The sequence below is a fragment of the Theobroma cacao genome, chromosome 7 (genome assembly GCF_053813885.1).
Source record: "Theobroma cacao isolate CCN51 chromosome 7, ASM5381388v1, whole genome shotgun sequence".
In the NCBI taxonomy this organism is placed as follows: Eukaryota; Viridiplantae; Streptophyta; class Magnoliopsida; order Malvales; family Malvaceae; genus Theobroma; species Theobroma cacao.
Window position 1 is genome coordinate 4,922,517 of NC_142645.1, and position 20,879 is coordinate 4,943,395.

Here is a 20,879-nt window from a genome sequence, read left to right on the forward strand (position 1 = left end):
GCCAAAGACTTATCATGACATAACTGGTAGTAGATAAATAAGTACATACTTAAAAAAAACAAACTGTAACAATGTTGGGTCAATCCAGTATTGACAAGCTGATTGATATTTATAAACCGTAACTACAAAGTGGACATGAGAAGCATAACCATCTTCTTTAGCGAGCGAAAGCCTTAGGTGGAAAGCTATTATTCTTTCCAGATGGGATTTATACAAAGCACTGCACTCTAGGGATGAAAAGGCACCAAATCAACATTCAAACAATTCTTATTGGCCACTATTTCATGACTAATAAAAATAACATAACTAGAAATTTGACAGATGATATGAAGTGTCAAATGTGCAATCGCCATAATTGGATGAACTAAATTTTCAATCTTTTCACCTTTTCTTCTTTTGGCCTTTTCTTCCCACTCCCCTTTTCCTTGATTGAATATTGGCAGCTTTGAGATTGTCATTGAAGACTTAATTCACTTTGTTTGATTGGAGCTTGAAGAATCACAAATGCTTGAAAGACTTGGAAACTAACCCTGCAGACGCTCCTCTCTCTCTAGTGCACCATAGTGGTAGACAGTTCAGTTAGGCATGGTTTAGGTTGACATTTGTTACACATTATGCTGTCGTTTAATGCATAACTTGTAAAATTAGCTTAAGTGCTTGTCTTGTTCAGTTTCTGTTCATCAAATCAAGAAGCTTGGTTAAGATATTTGTTTAGTTTGGTATATTTTGGATGACTGAATCAAGGCTGTACCACTTCATAATCAGCTCATTTTCTCATTTTTTCTGGTGCAACGTTCTTGATCTTTCTTCAATATAAGTCTATTGCTTGAATTAACAAATATCTGTAGAGCCACAAAGGCACAGTTCTGTTTCTTTCCTTTTACTGGTAGTTGATTCAGTATTTCTTTGCTATGTACTCTTATAGTAGCAGCTTCAATAGTTAGCAAGAAGTTTACTTCTTGTCATCTGTTATGCGTTTTCTTCACTGATTTCATCTATTCAAAGTGTTGCACAAGTATCAACCAATCAAGGGCTTCGAGACAGGTAATTTTTACTTCCGCTCTTCCGTTTCGTCTTTGTATGCTTTTTCTTACTTGAATCTGTTTCATGCTTGTCATGACTTGTTAATTATTCTCGGCTTGAGTTCTTCTATTTCTTTCTTCTTTCACCAAAATATTGACTTTAGCTTTAAGATATGGACTTAAGGTAATAGTAATGGTATTGCATTCAAACTAGTAAGAATTTTAAGAGCGAATTACACCTCATGTGGATCTCCTATTTGTAATTTATAAATGGAATTTATAAAGGAAAGAAAAACAAATTTTACAACACTTGACATTCGTAAGCCAAAATATGTAATTTGCTTATGATAAGAAGTTGTTTAATTCTTTGAACGTAGAAAGAAACATTCATCTGCCTTTCATTTATGAAGTTGTTTTCATGTATGATGTTCATCATTTTGATGATATCTAATTACTTACAATTACACTTTAGGGCATAGTAATTTTGAGTTCAAGAGTGATTTTCTGCCTTGATAGAGGACAACACAATTATAAAACAGTATATTTTAATTCAGATCTTTGACATGTATGAAGTATGTACCAAAAGAAAAAAGCTCCTTATAAGTTTATTGTGTGTAGTCTATAAGTGGCTACAATTATTATGCAAATAAAATCTACTGGAACATAATATAATTTACCATTTGGTGCTATGCTGGGACGTGCAGCCATGGAATTTTTTCTGAATAAGATTGATAAACACTTGGACAACCATAGAAGCCTTGACCAAAACATGAAGGTCCTAAAAAGAAAATTGGAGGATTTAAATGCCCTGAAGGAAGACATTGAATCAAAAATGTGGGCAGATGATAATTCTATTTTATAGAATTATTTTACTCCAATTTTGTTATTAAATATTAGCTAAGTCCTCAATTTTCAATTGTTATTTTATTTATTTTTAGTAGTTTTTATAATTAGGGTACTTTAAGTTAGTTATTTTAATTTTATGCCTTTCTTGTTAGTTTGGTTATTTTTTATTGGTTTTTATTTCTTTTGTAGGATTAAAAGTGATTGGGCTTAATTTTGGAAAGTAAGGTGCAGACAGACTCAAAATCTGCTTGCATATACTTCAGTATTTTGACCATATCTCGAGCTACAGAATTCCGAATGATACTATTCTTGGACCAATGGAAAGATAAGAGACAGAGCTACAACTTTCATAAGATCACTTTGTCCAGTTCTTCCTCGAAGATAGAGAAAATCGTGTCAGAAAATGGTTAGACGTACTGTGCCAGGAATGGAAATTTGTAAAGATTGATAATTGATTTTTGGGCCTTTCATTATACTTTTAAGCCCAATTAAACCCTAGGTCAGCTTAAGGAACTTTATGTTAAGTTTGTTAGTATAAATAGGATATGTTTAGCAACATTAAAGGAGACAACTTTTGAGAGATTCAAGAAGTTAGAAGTTGAGGCTGAAACTTGGAGATCAAGTCAGCAATAATTGTTTTGTGTTCTTCCTTAGCTTTTAATTTTCTTGTTACTTTCAATGGTTGAATTTTATATAATGTTATTTTATTTTGCAATTATGAGTAGCTAAATTTCTTGTTATAGGATTGCAATTGAACTCACATGTAGTCTAAATTTTTAAATCTCTTACTTACTTATTTTAATGGGATTTGAATTGTTTATTTCAATTTGTTCTTACTACTTTTAATTGTCTGATCACCAATTAAATTGATCTAGGAACCTAAACAAACTTGGGAAAGGGAGTTTAGAGTAGACTAAAATTGGGATAGCATATGATCAAATTAATTGATTTGCATATAGGATAGGGATATACCTATAGGCCGTATGTAGCTAGATTAGAGCCTGAACTTAATGAGTCTGTTTTAATTTCAAATCACATAGGGATATAGTATTTTGTTTAAAATAGATATTTTTATAGGTTGAGTCGGGAGACCCTTATAAATAATTTAGGACTGTAGGTTAGCAATTCAACCCATTGAAATAAGTTAAGTAAGAGAGGTACAATTTAGATGAAGTGTGAGGGATATTGTGATTTTAGACTTGTTTGATTTGATATTTTCTCAAGTTATTATTTTGATTTTTCTTATTGGTTTTAATTTTAGTTTTAATTAATTATTTAATTTTGATTATTTGGATAAGATTAAATTGGTCTAATTTTAGTACTTAGTAAAGTTTTAGATTAATTCCCTATGGGATCGATACCCTGCTTGATAATATACTATCTATTCGATACGTATACTAGCGTTGTAGGATTTTAACTGACAGCAGAGCTGCATCCAAGGAAGAAACTCAAGAATCAAGTTTGTCTATGGTTGGGAAATGTTGAAAGAATAAATGGTTAGATAGAAAACCTTGGAAAAAGATTTGCGGAAAGCAATATCATCTTGCGTGGATTTTACACGGAAAAGGTTTTAAAAAAGATACACGAAGTTCAGGAACTTCTTCAATAGGGTAAGTTTGATCAAGGTTTGGTAATCGATGACCTTATGTGGACTGGACAAGCTTTGTCAACAGCAACTTTATTTGGGGAAGTTGCAAAGATCTGTATGAAAGAAATTTGGACATAATTGATGGATGATGATATTCGAAAGATTGGAGTTTGGGGAATGCGAGGAGTGGGTCAAACAACAATCATGAAGATCATCAACAACCAACTTTTAAATGAGAATAAAAAATTCAACATTGTGATATGGATCACTGTGTCAAAGGACATGAATATCTCCAAAATTCAAAAAAGCATCTCACGTGCAATGGGAGTAACCCTTCCTAAAGATGAGGATGGAACAATAAAGGCAAGGATGCTATACGATATGTTGACTCAAAAGGGCAAGTATGTGCTAATCTTAGATGATCTATGGGACAAACTTTCTCTTGATGAAGTAGGAATCCCTAAACCTTCTAATGGAAGTAAGTTAGTGGTAACAACTCGGATGTTGAATGTGTGTCACCATTTGGAATGTCGAACAGTTAGAATGCCTACTCTTCCAAAACAAGATGCTTTGAGTTTGTTCTTGGAGAAAGTAGGTAGAGATATTCTGAATTATCCCAATCTGTTACCAATTGTGGAATCTGTTGTTGAGCAATGTGCTGGTTTGCCCTTAGTAATAGTTACAATAGCTAGTAGTATGAAGAGCATACGTAACGTTCATGAATGGAGGAATGCACTTAATGAATTAAGTAGATGTGTAAAAAGTGTGACTGGGTTAGATGAAAAGGTATTTCAACAACTCCAATTTAGCTATGATCATTTAGAAGATAAAATAGTCCAGCATTACTTCCTCTGTTGTGCACTATATCCCGAAGATTTGGAAATCTTTTATGTTGAGTTAATACAACTTTGGATTAATGAGGGGCTTGTGGAAGAAATAGATAGCCAACAAGCAGAGTTTGATCAAGGGTATACCATATTGAATAAACTTAAAAGCAATTGCTTGCTAGAAAATGGTGAATCTCCCAATCACGTGAAGCTGCATGACCTTGTGAGAGATATGGCACTAAGCATCACTAGTGTGAAACCCCGATTCCTGGTAAAAGCCGGCATGCAATTGAAAGAGATACCACATGCGCAAGAATGGACAGAAGATTTAGAAAAGGTTTCATTGATGGGAAATGAATACTTACAAATTCCTTCGCACATGTCACCACCAAAATGTCAAATGCTCACAACTTTATTGTTGTCCTCAAGCTTTATAATAAGTATTCCAAATTGTTTCTTTGAGCAAATGAAGTTACTCAAGGTTCTTGACCTTTCTTGGAATCCTATTAAAAGTTTGCCGAGTTCAATCTCTAATTTGGAATCTCTCACTGTATTATTGCTTAATAGTTGTCGTTTTTTAGAAAAGTTGCCATCTTTCTCAAAACTTGAAGCTTTAAAGAAGTTGGATCTTGAAGGCACAGAAATCAAGAATCTCCCTCATGGGATAGACAGATTGGTAAATCTCAATTATCTTCATCTGGATGCAAAAGTCGCTAGTAGAATATTATCAAAATTCTCATGCCTAAGACAGTTGGTGGTAGGTAATCTCTATGAAAACAGTAATGCATTCGTCAAAGGAGAAGAGATAGGTGAGTTAAAGAAGTTGGAGTTCTTTCAAGGGAGGTTTTATGACTTGAATGAATTGAATACTTATGTGCAAGCGTTGCATGGTCGAAGACAACAGCTTAGTCGATACTGCATTAGTGTGAGTGATCGAGGATTAGTCAGTGGAGGCAATTGGGAAAAAAGCATTGAATTAAATGGCTGTAAAATCTACAGAGACGGTGTCAAGTTCCCAGCCGATCTTCAGCAATTGAGTATTAATTGCGGCATTGTTGATTTCTGTGAAGAAGAGGCATTTTTTCCGTGGTTTATCCCAATGCCAAACGGCATGTTCTCTTTTCTAAAGGAAATTGATATAAGTTTTGGAAAAAAATAAAAGAATTGTTCTCGTGTAGTTGGGTGATAAAGAACGTCCAAAAGTTGGAAGTGTTAAGGGTTTTGGGATGTGAGCAAATGGATGAAACAATAGCATCAGACACAGCAGTCGTTGGGGGAGAAGGAACAAGTAGCAGTAATAGTAATTCCATGTACTTTACTCTTCCCAAATTAAGGAAATTGGTATTGCATTGTTTATCGGATCTGAGAAGTATTTGTAGTGCAAATAGAATAATGGTTTGTGATTCTCTCGAAGAGATTCATATAAGATATTGTCCAAAATTACAGAAAATTCCTCTGCATCTTCCCCTGCTTGATGATGGCCAACCATCTCCTCCTCCTCTTCTTAATAAAATCTTTATATCTTCAAAGGACTGGTGGGAATCGGTGGAATGGGACCATCCCAATGCCAAGTCTTTATTGCAGCCATTTGTTGATTTGCTCAGATTAGTTATGGGGGTGACCATTCTTTGGTTTCTTTTGGAAGTGTGAGGAGCTCCAGCTGATCACAATGGTAAGCAATTGAAGAAAGCATCTTTCTACTTTTTCTATCGGTATTATGTTAATTGATTTCAAGCTTTTGTAATCGTCTTTTCATCTTTCTCCTAATTAAAACAGGTGTTTTAATCTGCTCACTCAAATCCACAACTGCTCCCATCCATGCTGAAATTGTTGAAAAGAGCAAAGCTTTTCTCAAAAAGAGAGCATCAAGTAATGAATTGCAGGTTTAAATACTTGGAAATGCTTAAAATTGCTGTTGCAATTTAGTCTTGCAATTGTTCCATAGAAATACTTGGAATTACTTAAAATGGCTATCTAAATGTCCAAACAGTGAAAAAAATAAATGCCTTTTGTTTAAGCCAGTAGAATTATGGTTGAAATGGTCTGGTGAAAGGTAAGAACACAGAATTTTTTTTAATCTAATGAAAGCATGACATTTATTATTTCTTCATCACTAGAATTTCAATCTTTTCACATTGTTTTCCTTCTTTACATGTGACATTTATCAGTTACCAGAAAAAAAAAAAAACAATTAGAGAAATCGATATAAAACAATAAGTAGTTGGCCTTGCAAATGCCAATAAACTGTCAAAAAAAAAAAAAACGAGTGAGAAAGATGTAATTAATTTACCACTGGACTGCAATTGCTTCGATTCTTCCTTGTGGAACCTTCCATGAAAGTGGTAGCAAGACCATAACAACGAATAAGAAAGATGTATATTACCACTAGACTGCAATTTGCTTCCATTCTTCCTTGTGGAACCTTCCATGAAAGTGGTAGCAAGACCATAACAACGGATAAGAAAGATGTGATTTACCACTAGACTACCATATCCTCCTACTCCTCTGACAGTCTTACTTTTGGAGGCTTGATTGCTATGTTCTTAATTATATGGCACACTATTTGGCCCAAAAAAAATTTTATGTCACTGCATTAATGTCTTTACCAAATGATTTTCATCTCCATCTTGTACTTTATATTTCTATATAATTTTTGAATTAGTCACATTTGGAACCGTAGAAGTTGAAATTCCATTTCTCAAGTCTAGAAATCTGATATGGCTTGTTAACCGGAAATGAATCAAGGAACTAACAACCTGTTTAACTAAGTGGAAAATGCCGATTGAAGTATGATGCCGAAGCTCCATCAAATAACAGGGCACTTCATTTCCAGTCTTCTTATAAAATGGACTAAATTCATTAGATCATAACCTATTTCATTGTGAGCATTGTCAAATCTTTCTATATCAGTAACAAGAAAAGAATTCAAGACTGAGGTACTTCAATTTTCAGTTTTCAGGTTAGACTAATTCTCTTTATAAATTATAAATTCAGATTAATGTAGTAAGTCTATTACAGAACACGTAGAAGGGGAATACGTCATACAGAATAGTATAATTTAGATAAATATCTTAAAAAACTAACAGTAACATAAGCTGTCTTAATCAAGAAAACCGTTCACACCAGTGTTACTTCCCATAGGAGTTTGCAATTTCTTTGCTCAAATCCACAAATGTGAAGTTGCTTAGTAGCTGATTGATGAATTTTGGAACTGATGACCTGGATTATTACTTAAGTGAATAGCTGGTATTAGATAGTTTCTTGTAAGTGTCGTAACGTGCCGAGTCCGATAACCCGACCGCTAGACGTAGGGTTAAATAACAAGTTAAGAGTCACCACCAATCGTCTTTCTTATGTATGATTGATCACCTATTAACTTGATTTTAATTGATAAAATCTTAAATTAATTTTAAATCCGTCAAAAAAACGAGAATTGATCTACGATTTTTAAAGATGGGTTCGAGAGTGAGGTTATACACTAAGAAGGGTTAGCACCTCCGTGACGCCCGTTCCATGAACAGTACAATCTTAAGTTACCCTATTATAGCCTACCCTTGATTTTATTCCTATATTTCTTTAATCCTTGCTTATTTATTAATTCTTTATTATATTAACTGATTTAGTCTTTTTCTTTTATTTGATTTTACGAATGCATATGACACAGTCATAAAATGATGTTATGATTTGTTCAATTTTAAATGATGAGGTCGACGATCTTTTATTGAAAAATTATTCGTAGGCTATCCCAATGCTTTGGTACAGTCTCGAAGTTTTTCTCACCTAAGGACATCTCGGGAAAAACTCGTCTCTACGAACTCTTCGAGAAATTCCCATCATCGGAATTCCTGCCCCATTAACAAGATGAACATGGCATGTTATGACAAAATAAAAAGATGATATCTACATGAACGCGTTTATTAATTTAGTTGGTTCGTTATTCATGCAATAATATGTTTAATAATTTTAAATGATTTATTACCTTATTATCATTTATTATTATTTTTTTCTAATGTATATTATTTTTTAATAATGATTATTTGAGTTAATGAGTGTTGGAATATAGAGTTCGAACTTATCCCGATGCTTCGGTAAAAATCTATCCGAACTCTGCACTTAAAAAATTCACTTGAAAAAGGTAACTCTTTACCCTTTTTTAAGTAAAATTCTATCAGTGGATCACTCAAATTATTTTTTATAATAATTTTATTTACATCATGTATTTTTTTATTTATTATATTTTAATAACGATTATTTGAGTTAATGGGTATTGGAGTATAGAGTTCGAATTTATCCCGACGTTTCGGTGAAAATTCATCTCGAATTCCACACTTATGAAATCCACCCAAAAGAGGCAATTTTTCACCCTTTTTAAGTGAAATTCTATCATCGAATCACTCAAATAATAATTTCATTTTTAATAATAATTATATTTACATCATGTATTTTTCATTTATTACATTTGCAAATATCTAAATATATTTATAATATAAATATTTCTTCCTTTCTTATTTTTATCCTATCCTTCTCATTCACTTATTATTATTATTATTGCTAAACTAAACCGAGTATTGGTTTCTTTACTATTTATTCACTTATTTTATATATACATTCTTCATAACTATGCATTTTTACTATTTTTTTTTTTTTTTTGTTTATTTTGATTTTCTAACATTAAAATAGGCATTCATATTTTATAAGGTCTCCCGTGCCCCATCTTAAACATATCCAATTCATTGTATAAGGTTAAATGAGCTATTTTAGCCAAGTTAAGATGATAGCAATTATTCTTCACATCAATAGTAAACATTTTATTACTAAGGGGATCAAACACAATACAACCATCACTTCTAAACAGTAGAGCATAATGCTCCTTAGTCAGCTGTCCCACACTCAACAGATTATGATTAGCATCAAGAACATAATGCACACATGTGATACATTTACTACCTGAAGTAGTTTCTACATTAACAGTACCTACTCCAAATATATCTAGCTAATTTCCATCTATTATCTTCACTTTTAACTTAAAACTTGTGTCAAGAGGAGCAAAACGAGATTTGTTACCTATCAAATGATGAGAGCAAGCACTGTCCAATAACCAAACATGAATTTTCACCAATAGTTGCCATGAACAGAACCTCATCATCATCTTCATCGACATGTTCCACAACAGCAGCTTTCTTAAGTGACTTACAGTGATTCTTACAAACCTTTTCCACATGTCCATGTTGTTTGCAAGCTATGCACTTTACATGAAGCCTAAACCAACAATATTTCTCAGTGTGATTTGTTTTTTTACAATGTTGGAATGGTGGAAACTCCTTAGAATTTTCTAATCTACCTGTTTATTATCTCCATTATTCTTCCTTTTAGGTTTCTTATCAACTGAACTACCCTTAGAGTTACTACTACTCATCTTCACCTTTTTGGATTTAGCTACTAAGGCAAAATCAATTGCAGTTCTTTACCTGAATGCCCTCTTTTGTTCAAGTCTTTCAAGAGCATTAACTAACTCTTTAAGAGAAAGCTGAGCTAAATCTCTAGAGTCTTCTGGTGAGGACACCTTAGACTCATATTTCTCCGGTAAGCTCACTAACATTTTACTAACTAATCTTTCCCCTGTAATCTCTCTTCCTAGTAATCTTAACTAATTAACTAGTCCCATCATTTTCCTAGAGAAATCTCTAATGTTTTCATTATCCTCCATTATAAGCATTTCAAATTTCTAAGCAAGATTAAATGTTTGAATCTGCCTAGTTCTTTCACTTCCAAGAAACTCATCCCTCAAATAATCCCAAACTTGCTTAGGAGTTCTTAAATGCATAACTTCAGCAAATATTTTATCAGATAAAGCTGAATGAAGGCATGACAAAGCTTTATACCTTTTGGATTTGTCCTCCTCAAATTGCCTAATCTGAGCAATGGTTGAATTAGCTTTCGTCTGAACAAGTTCTTCATCAGATTCCATAGCTTCCCAAAGAGTGAAAGCCTTAAGGTATGACTCCATTTTCACACACCAGAAGGAATAATTCTCTTTAGTGAATCTTGAAGGAGTAGATGAGTTGAAGCCTGAAGTTAGGGTGAAGTTGAACTACAGTCACTTAAGATCACGTGGGTGCTTTGATATCAATTGAAGAAGATCGAATTTAAACTTTTCTGGAAATTCAATGGAAACAGTAGAAATAGGAAAACAGAGAAGAAGAAAAGAGATTTTTATAGCAATAACTAATATTTGCTAAAAAAGCAATGTATTCATTCCTTGATTCAGTATTTATATTTTTACAACTTCAATGTTTCCTATTAAAACGGATCAAGAAGCAAAATTTCACACTAACTAATGCACAGCTCAACAGTAATATGAATCAAACAAGTCATGGCTGTTAAGCCCTAAACCAGAAAATGAAAAGTAGACTAAAATGGCACCACAAGGTGCGTATAAAACGTAGCTAAAAATAAATTAAACCAAACGACATGAGCAACATCATTTTGACCATAGGACACTTAAACACAAACATTTAAATGACACATTTTAAGCCACCAGCTCATCTAGTCAAGAAATGCCATCGTTTTGCTCCAAGTGCCTTCCCTCCCTTCTAAGCTAATGCTTCCTGCTAGTTCTTCAATCACTTTGATTTCCAGATTGTGAATTACCTTTCAACACATCCGCGCCTCTAATTATAAAACCCGTTCCCACTTTGTTTGTTCCATCAACCTGGTCCAGCGCAACGTCAACGTGCAAAGTGTTTCCTCTGGGCTTGAAGCATCTTAAAGAAATTAATTGGATGAACAAAATTTTCAATCTTTTCACATTGTTTTCCTTCTTAACTGCCATGCCATGCTTACAGGGGTCTCTTGGACTTTCTTCTATACCTTCCACAGAGTAGTTACCAATAAAAAAAAATTAAACAAATTAATGTAAAAACAATCAATAGTTAATCCATTGATTCAGTTCTTTAATTTGAAGACGAAAATATATATGCACCAATCATTGAACCGAACAACTCAAGCACAATTCAGTGCATTTATTTAGAAGAAAATGAAACAGGTTTGAATGGCCATTATTGTTTCTCTTCACCAGTGTCATTGTGAGATTAACTTGAGGCAACGGCTATCTTAAGGTCTAAAAAAAAAAAAGAAAAGGAAACAAATGCATTTTGTTAAAGTCGGTAGATTTATGGTTAAACTGGTTTGGTGGAAGAGAAGGACATAGAATTTTTTATCTAATAAGAGGAGTATGACAATTATTATTTCTTTACTGCTATAATTGGATGAATTAAATTTTCAATTCTTTCACGTTGTTTTCCTTCTTAATTGTCACGGTTTGCTTGCAGGGAGTCTCTTGGACTTAATTTCTTCAGGGTGGCCTTCTTTCTTCTATACCTTCCACAGGGTAGTTATATCTAACCTTGTCAGTTTACACTAGCCTGCAATTTGCTTCAATTCTTCCTTTTGCCACCAGGACAATAACAATTTACTCATATATTCATTTCTCTGGTTTTACTTTGAACCTTCCTTAGAACTTTATTTTGTTTCTCTTTGACCTTTTCTTCCTACTTCCTTTTTCCTTGATTGATTATCTATAAACACGATATGGCACAGCTACTATTTCTTTCCTTTTACCAGTACTTGATCATTCAGTATTTCTTTGCTATATACACTTACTGTAACAGGTTTTATAGTTAGCAACGAAGTTTATATCTTGTCCTCTGGTACTGGTAGGCGTTTTCTTCACTGTTTTTATCTGTTCAAAAGTCTTGCGCGAGTATCAGCCAATCTAGGACCTCTAGACAGGTAACTTTTTTACTTCCGCTATTCCATTTCTTTGTATGCTTCTGCTTGTCACCACTTGTTCCTTATTCTCTGATAGAGTTCTTCTATTCTTTTCTTTTGTCACCAAGATATTGACTTTAGCTTTAAACTATGGGCTTAAGGTTATATCAATGGTATTGCAGTGAAACTAGTAACAATTAATATTAAGAGCTAATTACCCCTCCTGTGGATCTCCTGTTTGTAATTTATATATAGAATTTTGTTGCTTGTTGGACTGATCTCAATTTCCTCCACTCACTGTAATTTGTTTATTAAACTTTCATGCTTGGTCGGGGAAATGGGAATAGCCATTCTCCCTGTATTATTTATTCCCGTTGTTTGTTTTACGGAAAGATAATTTCTCAGAATAGTCTTTTCCAGAAAAGTCGAAACAGCCATTATCGACTTCTTCCCTCAGAATGACTATTCCACTTGGCTCAAATAGAATAAAAAAGTCATTGGACAAAATGCCCTTAACTAATTTTGACAATTACAAACCTACCTTCATTTTTCTCATTTTCTTTCTCTCTCTACTCATTTGCCTCTCTCCTTCTTTCTCTAAATTTCCTCCACCACCAGAGGATAGTAGAGGACAATGGCAACCAATTGATGCCAGCAAAACCAGACCTAGAGTCCACAGTAAGATCTGGCTGTGGGAAGTATCGATCTGGTGCTCCACGGCCAAATCCGATGATGGGAAGTGTCGATTTGGCACTCCACGATCAAATCTACCAGCAAAAAATGCCTAATTTGTTGCCCAACAGCCAAATCCTACTCGGCAACCAAGAAGAAAGAAAAGAAAAAAAGAAAAAATCAAAATAAAATAAAAATAAAAATTTAAAAATTTTAATTATAAATTTTTAATATTTTAATATTTTCAAAATAAAATAAAATAATCATATGAAGGCTTTACTTATAAATTATAAATATTTTAATATTTAAAAAATAAAAAATTAGAGAAAAAATAGAAATAAATAATCAAATTAAATTTTTAATTGAAAACTTATTAATATTTTAAATAAATTGTAAAAAAATTAAATATTTTAAACTGAAAATCATAGATTATAATAAAGGATATTTTTGTTTTTTCATCACTTATTCTTTTGTTATTTCAAAACTATTTTTACCAACTAAACATTAAAATAATGTCAACCAAACTACATAATATTCATGTCCTATATTATTCTCACAGAATAGTTATTTTTTTTCCTCTATTCCGTATTCGTAAATGAACATGCTCTTAATTCTTAAAAGTCGATGAGTCTGGTGATAGAAGAGCAAAATCAGCTAGAATCGGTATGTAGCTAATAAGACAATGAAAGCAATTGGAAATGTTTATGCCAAAAGTGATTGTAATATCATAATCAGGGATAAAAGCAATAATTATCCACAATAATAATTACGTGTCCAAGGCTTTTGAGTACCTCTTCAGCAGGTCAACAAAGAAAGAGAAGCTTCCTCTCCTTTAGTCGTTGTTAGGAACGAGCCATTACCATTGCAGAGTAAGATAGATATAACCTAGGATGAGCTTCGGTTGTGTTTCTAATGAAATGATTCTTGAATCTTAAAATTGCTTAGGTAAATCAAATTAAAATTGATCACAACAATTGGATTTCATTGCTTGATTGTTTCAAACATATTGGTTCGTTTCGTAAATATCCATTTGACATCAATTACTATTGTCCAGAACCTTAGAAGAACATATTCCCATTTAGTTGACAATAATCTACATGTATTCACTGCAAACTTGATCAACATATTCTTTTAAGCTGCCATACATTTCTCCCATACCCATCTTCCCTGAAACTGGACTCATTACACTAAATTTCTTCCTTCTTTGTTTCACTTATACTTACCACTGCATGAGCTTTGATACATAGACAACTTGCACACTTTTTGTCTTCTAGCATATCTATTCAGAGGAAAACGTGATTACTTTCAGAGAATAGAGTAGATATACTCCTCCATGAGCAAGTGTAGATGTAGATTTAGAATCCCTATAGTATTATGCAAGTATTCTAATTGAATGATTCTTGAATCTTGAGAATACTTTTGCAAGTGTTCTTGAACATCGATATCCGTTCTTATAGAGGAAAGAATTAGTACACTATTACAAGTGAAGTGCTGATCTCATGTATAGTGGCAGTAATCAATCAAGTTCAAAGGCCTTACATTTCTCTAGATTAGGTTTTCAGGTTGACAATTGACAAAATAATTAAGACTTTTTGAGCATCTTTATTGCCTTATTCATAGTTGATTTGTTGTTATGTATTTTTTTTGTTTTTTTTCTTTTCATCTCTTCCTTTTTTTTTTTCCAATGCTTTCATCATTTTTCTTTTCTCTTCTTTTTGTCTGCTTTTTTTTTCTTCTCTCTTTTTTAGTTTTTTCTTTAACATTCATAGATAATTTCTCACGTACTTCATGCGCAGTCCTAAGGGAACAAAGAGAAATCAATCAACATAGCCGAGCAAAGACCAAGGCAGAACCTGTACAACACCAAAGGAACAGAAATCCCATATGTAAGACCCCTCACCAAAAATATATATTATAAAACATTTAGATTTATTAAGCTATAGTTTTTATAAAAATTAATAAATAGATGTTGTTTTAATTTATTTTATTTATTTGCAATTATAACCTAAGGTGCCTTAATAATGAGAAAATAGAAGATAAGGTTTTTAAGCAAATAAAGAAGTTCTAATTAGTCTTAGTTTTCATTTACTACGTTTAAGATAAAAGGGTAAGGTCAGTTTATTTACTTGACAATATCAGGTTAAATCACGTTTAAGAGAGAAGTTAAGCACAGTTACCACATTTTAAAAAAAAAAACCAGATAGAGAAGGTTAGGCTTAGTTTTACATTACTATGTTTTAAATAAGAAAAATTAAGGCAATCAAAAAAGCTTAACCTCGAAAAAGAAGAAGAAAGACAGAGAAAAGGGAAAAGTATTCAAGGGATTGTTGATTAAGTCATGATTAGGATTGTATTTTCATAGTTTGGGTATAAAAATCTTAAATTATTTTGTATTTTCTTAATTTTCATTCAAATCCGGTACTATTCCAATGACTTTCCAATGGTATGGTGGGTACCAATGGAAAAGTCTTGAAAATATTTTTCCAATGGTTTTTGTAGCATCTCATTTAGCTTTGTGGTTAGGAAGATACAAATTTTTAAAGTTGACTAGAAACCTGATTTTAATAGTTTTGATTACCCATCTTTGGGTCACTGGAACTCCATATTCTGGTAACATTTTGGGTCATTTTTTTTTCAAGGCTTTTGTAGTATGAAATAAGCATTCTAATTTGGTGTCAATAGCTCGAAACAAATTTTGGTGCTCTAGTATGATATGAACACTTCAAATTGGTGTTGATTTTATCACTGGAAACAATTCAGGTTAAGAGTTACAATAGCTCAAAGTAAGTCAAATGATCATCTAAATTCTGAAAATTTCATAAATTAGAAAATTCCTTGTTAACTTTTTTAAAATTTGATTTTAATTAATTTTTGATAAATTTTACTGTAAACATCATAAATATTTGATATATGATTTCTATTGTATTTTTTATATCTAAAAGTATATATATTTACATTTTATAAATTTATTTGTTAAGTTAGTAGATTTTATAAAAATATCAAAAATTAAGGATAAAAATTATAAATATGATTTTTATATGAAATTAATATTATATATCTATTAGAAATTAAAATCGTTACTAATTTTATGATTTAATTTTAATTCTCAATTTTATTTATTTTTTTAATTAATTCAAAAAAATAAAATATTACTTTATTAATCGAAAATGTTCCTAAATTGCAATAGAAGTTGCTACACACCCTAAGTGCTTAAGATAGTTAACGGAAAATCGTTTTGTCAAATTATTTGCAAATTCAGTTCTAAGTTTTGGTATGTATGTTCTAGAAATATTAGGCAACTAAGAGGACTTCTTTATTTTCTGCTTGAAAGTAAACTTGACAAATCAAATAAGTGACCAATATCTCTTCGGTGTTTTTACACGTTCAAAATTAGCCCAAATGTGAAATGAATTTCATATATTATGTATAATATATTTTGTCCTATGATATGTTAAAATCGGGTTAAGCATGCAAAAATGCATATATATGATTTTCATATGTTAGATTTAGAATGTAAATTATGCAAAGTGTGATTTATGATTTTGAAAATCAAATATAATTTTGTCTAATATATGTTATATGACTATCTTTGTGAATACAAATATAAAATATTTCGTTTGAAACGAATATGCTTTGATTTGCACGATATGTGTTTTGGTAAAAGTGGATATTACGATTTTGTGAATTTGGGTAATTAGAAATATGTTTCGTTTTGTCTTCTAGTATGACTATATTACGATGCTGCCAATGGGGGTTAATTGTTGGATTTGTGGACATGTACTTTATGATTAGAGATCGATCTTCAAACCGTGCATCGATTTCAGAATAGTGGTTTTTGTGATGCATGTTCAGCGCAACCAATAATTGCTTCTAATATACTTATGACTCATGCTACTATGGTTAATTGTGATTTATGATTATGACCTATGCCACAAAAGTTGAGTGTGGTCATAGCATGTTACAGGAAAACAATAAAAATATAAATATCTGTGAAAGTATGTTTTGTTCTATGATATGAAAATGAAATTTTGGAATAATATAATTCTAAATGAGATTACTTAAATTTTGTTTTGGATATTTATATAATTAATGATATTTTGGCCTAAATGTTACAAGCATGCTTAATCTGGCTGAAAGGATATTAGTTACTTGCTGAATTGTTGGACTTACTTCTTCCTTAACATTTTTTTTAGGTTGTGATTTCGTCAACCAAGCAAGAATTTCGGAAGATGATGTTTCGTAATCTAGTATATGAATTTAGATTGTTTTGGAATTGTTTAAATGTTATGAACATTGAGCTATTTTAAATTAGTTGTTCAGAATTTTATCTCGATATCTAAGCTTTATAGGATTGGAATCTTAGTTTTGAACATTATCAAATTTTATTCCTTTTGAATTATGTTGATAGACTTAGCTTTGTAAATCATTTTATTTTCATAAATATATTTGACCCTTTTAGTTAGTGGGATAAAATATATGTTTTTGAACCTTACATGTATGTAGGGTTATATCTTACTGGTGTACGGCGTTTGTTGTGTCTCAAGTCTAAGACATGACACCATGGATCAAGAAGAGGGCCATGAGTAGTTCCAGTCAGCCCAACCCTCTCCCACCCGACAACAAAAACTCTGTGCAATGAAAAAGACATGTCCCCTGCACATCAAAACAGCCCTCGAGCAGGAAGAAAATCTCCCGAGCGTCCCAATGCCCAGCCCCAAAAAGACAGAAAGACCAAACAAAGCAAACCAAAAAGAGAGAGCATCAACAAAGAGAACACGTGCATTAGAAGAAAGGGAAAAGAACGTCCCCTACACAATCATAAAACTGAAGCAGCAAACCAAGTTCCAGAACTCCCAAACCAAAACAGAGAGCATCAACGCAAAAAACGTTCACCACCAACCTTCCTTGACCTAAGAAACCTTAATCAACATCCACCGTACCTCACTATCAACAAGGCAAGAATAATCTAACGTGAGTTTTGATTTTGTATTCTAATTAATTGATTCTTGAATCTTGAGATTACTTAGGTGAATTAAATTAAAAAAACAAAACAGATTATTGGTTTTGTATCCCAAGGATACATCTGCAAATTATAAACAAATTATGAACATATGCTTTCAAATTACAACATCTTGATCAAAGTGACAAAAAGTCAAAACATGTTTCTTAGACTATGAAAAAGATGGATAGCAAAATTATTAACGCTATAAGTAACATGAAAACACTTAAGCTGCAATATGAAATAATCCCGATGTTGCATACAATATTAGTAATAAATATTAAAAAAAAAAGACGAAGGATGAAATCCATTTAGAATTCATCATTTTTCTGCTTTTCTTAATCCATTGACTTAGCTCTTTAGTTCGAGCATGAAAGCATTTTTAATCTAAATTTTGTTAATCCATTGAATCAGTTTAAATTTGTTTGGTGGAAGACAAGGAAACAGAATTTTTTAGTATAATGGGAATACGACATTTATTATGTCTTTCCCGTTATAATTGGATTATTGGTTTAAATTTGTTTGGACTTTCTTCTAAACCCTCCACATGGTAGTTACATGTGACGTTTATCTGTTTCCAGTTAAATAAAAACAATTAGAGAAATCAATATAAAACAATCAGTAGGGACAATATTATCTGTTTTCAATTTAATTCATTCATATCCAACTTGTCTAATTAATATAAGCTTCTTACAAGTACGTCTCCAAGAAAACAATGTTGCTTACAAGTTTATTGAGTCTACTTTATTTATAAATGGCTATGATTACGACAATAAAATTTACCGGAATATATCATGACATACTATTAAATGTTAAGTAGGGACATGCAGATATGGATTTTCTTTTGAATAAGATTGATAAACACTTGGACAACCATAGAAGCCTTGACCAGAACATGAAGGATCTAAAAAGAAAATTGGAGGATTTAAATGCCATGAAGGAAGACACTGAATCAAGAAACAGGGTAGAGCTGCATCCAGGGAAGAAACTCAAGAAAGAAGTTCATCTATGGTTGGGAAATGTTGAAAGAAAAAATGGTGAGATACAAAACCTTGAACAAAGAGTTGCAGAAAGCAGTACCGTCTCACGTGGATTTCACACAGAAAATGTTTTAAAATTGATAAAAGAAGTTGAGGAACTTCTTCAACAAGGCGAGTTTGATCAAGGTTTGGTAGTCGATGACCTTACGTGGATTGGACAAGCTTTGGCAACAACAACTTTAGTTGGGAAAGCTGCAGAGAACTGTATGGAAGAAATTTGGACATGCTTGATGGATGATGATATTCGAAAGATTGGAGTTTGGGGAATGGGAGGAGTAGGTAAAACAGCAATCATGAAAATCATCAACAACCAACTTTTAAAAGAGATTAAAAAATTCAACAGTGTGATATGGATCACTGTATCAAAGGAGATGAACATCTCCAAAATTCAAGAAACCATCTCATGTGCAATGGGAGTAACCCTTCCTAAAGATGAACCAATAAGGGCAGGAAAGTTACTCGAAATGTTGACTAAAAAAGGTAGGTATGTGTTAATCTTAGATGATCTATGGGACAAACTGTCTCCCGAAGAAATTGGAATCTCCGAGCCTTCTAATGGGAGCAAGTTAGTGGTAACAACTAGGAAGTTGGATGTGTCGCTATTTAGACTGTCGAGAAGTAACAATGTCCACTCTTCTAGAACAAGATGCATGGAGTTTGTTCTTGGAGAAAGTAGGTAGAGATGATCTAAATTATCCAAATCTATTACCAATTGCGAAATCTATTGTTGAGCAATGTGCTGGTTTGCCGTTAGCTATAGTTACAGTAGCTAGCAGTATGAAGGGCATAAGAAATGTTCATGAATGGAGGAATGCACTAAATGAATTAAGTAGACGTGTAAAAGGTGTGACTGACTTAGATGAAACGGTACTTCAGCAACTCCAATTTAGCTATGATCATTCAAAAGATGAAAGAATCCAACATTGATTCCTATGTTGTGCATTATATCCCGAAGATTGGGAGATCTTTGACAAGGAGCTAGTAGAACTTTGCTTTTCTTTAATCTTAAAGTTGGTTATAGAATTTGTGCACAATATTGTTCTTGTCATAAAAAAAAATGGAATTTCTGCTTGTTAATTAAATATTGAAAGGGAAAGAAAGGACAGCGAGGAGTTCTACCTCGTAACTTATTTATGAGATAATTAATCAACTTATAATTGACTGTAAAATCAAATATTAAATTTGTTATAATAGATCAGCCTACATTTTACTCTAAAGGGAGTTCGAATCTTACTTTGACAAATTTGTTAGTGCTACCAAGGCAAAAAATAGCCCAGTTTGTAATTTATAAATGGAATTTTATTGATAGTCGGACTGATCTCAATTTCTTTGAGTCACTGATTGAAGAGGAGAGCAAATTTTACAACATTTGGTGATCCTAAGCCTTAATATGTAATTTGCTTACGAAACGTTTGAACTCTTAAAAGCTGATGAGTGTTGTGATATAAGGCCAAAATCAGCAAACATATTGGTTGATATCATAAACATCCATTTGAAAGCAATTACTTGCCAGCATATGAGAAGAACATATTGTCATTTAAGCTGATCAGCTTATTCCTTCTGATTTTTTTAACTGGCAATTTGCCACTTTTATTGCCAAAATCCACAAAATTGAGGCTGTTAATCTCTTCCCCTAGTTGAGAATGGACTACCATCTCCTCCTACTCCTACTTTTGGAGGCTCAGTGGCGTTGTTTTTAATTATATGTCACTATTTGGCCAAAAAATGGTATGCAACACTACATCAATATCTTTACCAAATGATTTTCATTGCCATCTTGTACCTTTTATTTCTCTATATTTCTCAAGTCTAGTAATCTGATATGGCTTGTTAACCGGAAAAATCAATCAAGGAACTAACAACCTGGTTAACTTATCGGAAAACTGCTAATATGAAGTGTGATGTTGAAGCTCCCTCAAACAACAGAGCACTTGGTTTCCTGTCTCCTTATAAAATAGACTGAATTCATTAGATTACAACCTATTTCATTTTGAGCATTCTCAAATCTTTCTGTATCAGCAACAAGAAAAGAATTCAAGACTCGGGTACTTAATTTTCAATTTTCAGGTTGGACTAATTCTCTTTCTAAATTATAAATTCTGATTAATGTAGTAA

The 20,879-nt window shown here is 32.3% G+C and overlaps 2 pseudogenes; both read left to right on the plus strand.

Moving 5' to 3' along the window:
- The first annotated feature begins 1,728 nt into the window (after nucleotides 1-1,728).
- Nucleotides 1,729-5,933, plus strand: LOC148761498 (disease resistance protein At4g27190-like; annotated as a pseudogene).
- Nucleotides 5,934-18,541: 12,608 nt separating this feature from the next.
- On the plus strand, nucleotides 18,542-19,841 carry LOC108662723 (putative disease resistance protein At4g10780; annotated as a pseudogene).
- Nucleotides 19,842-20,879: the final 1,038 nt, after the last annotated feature.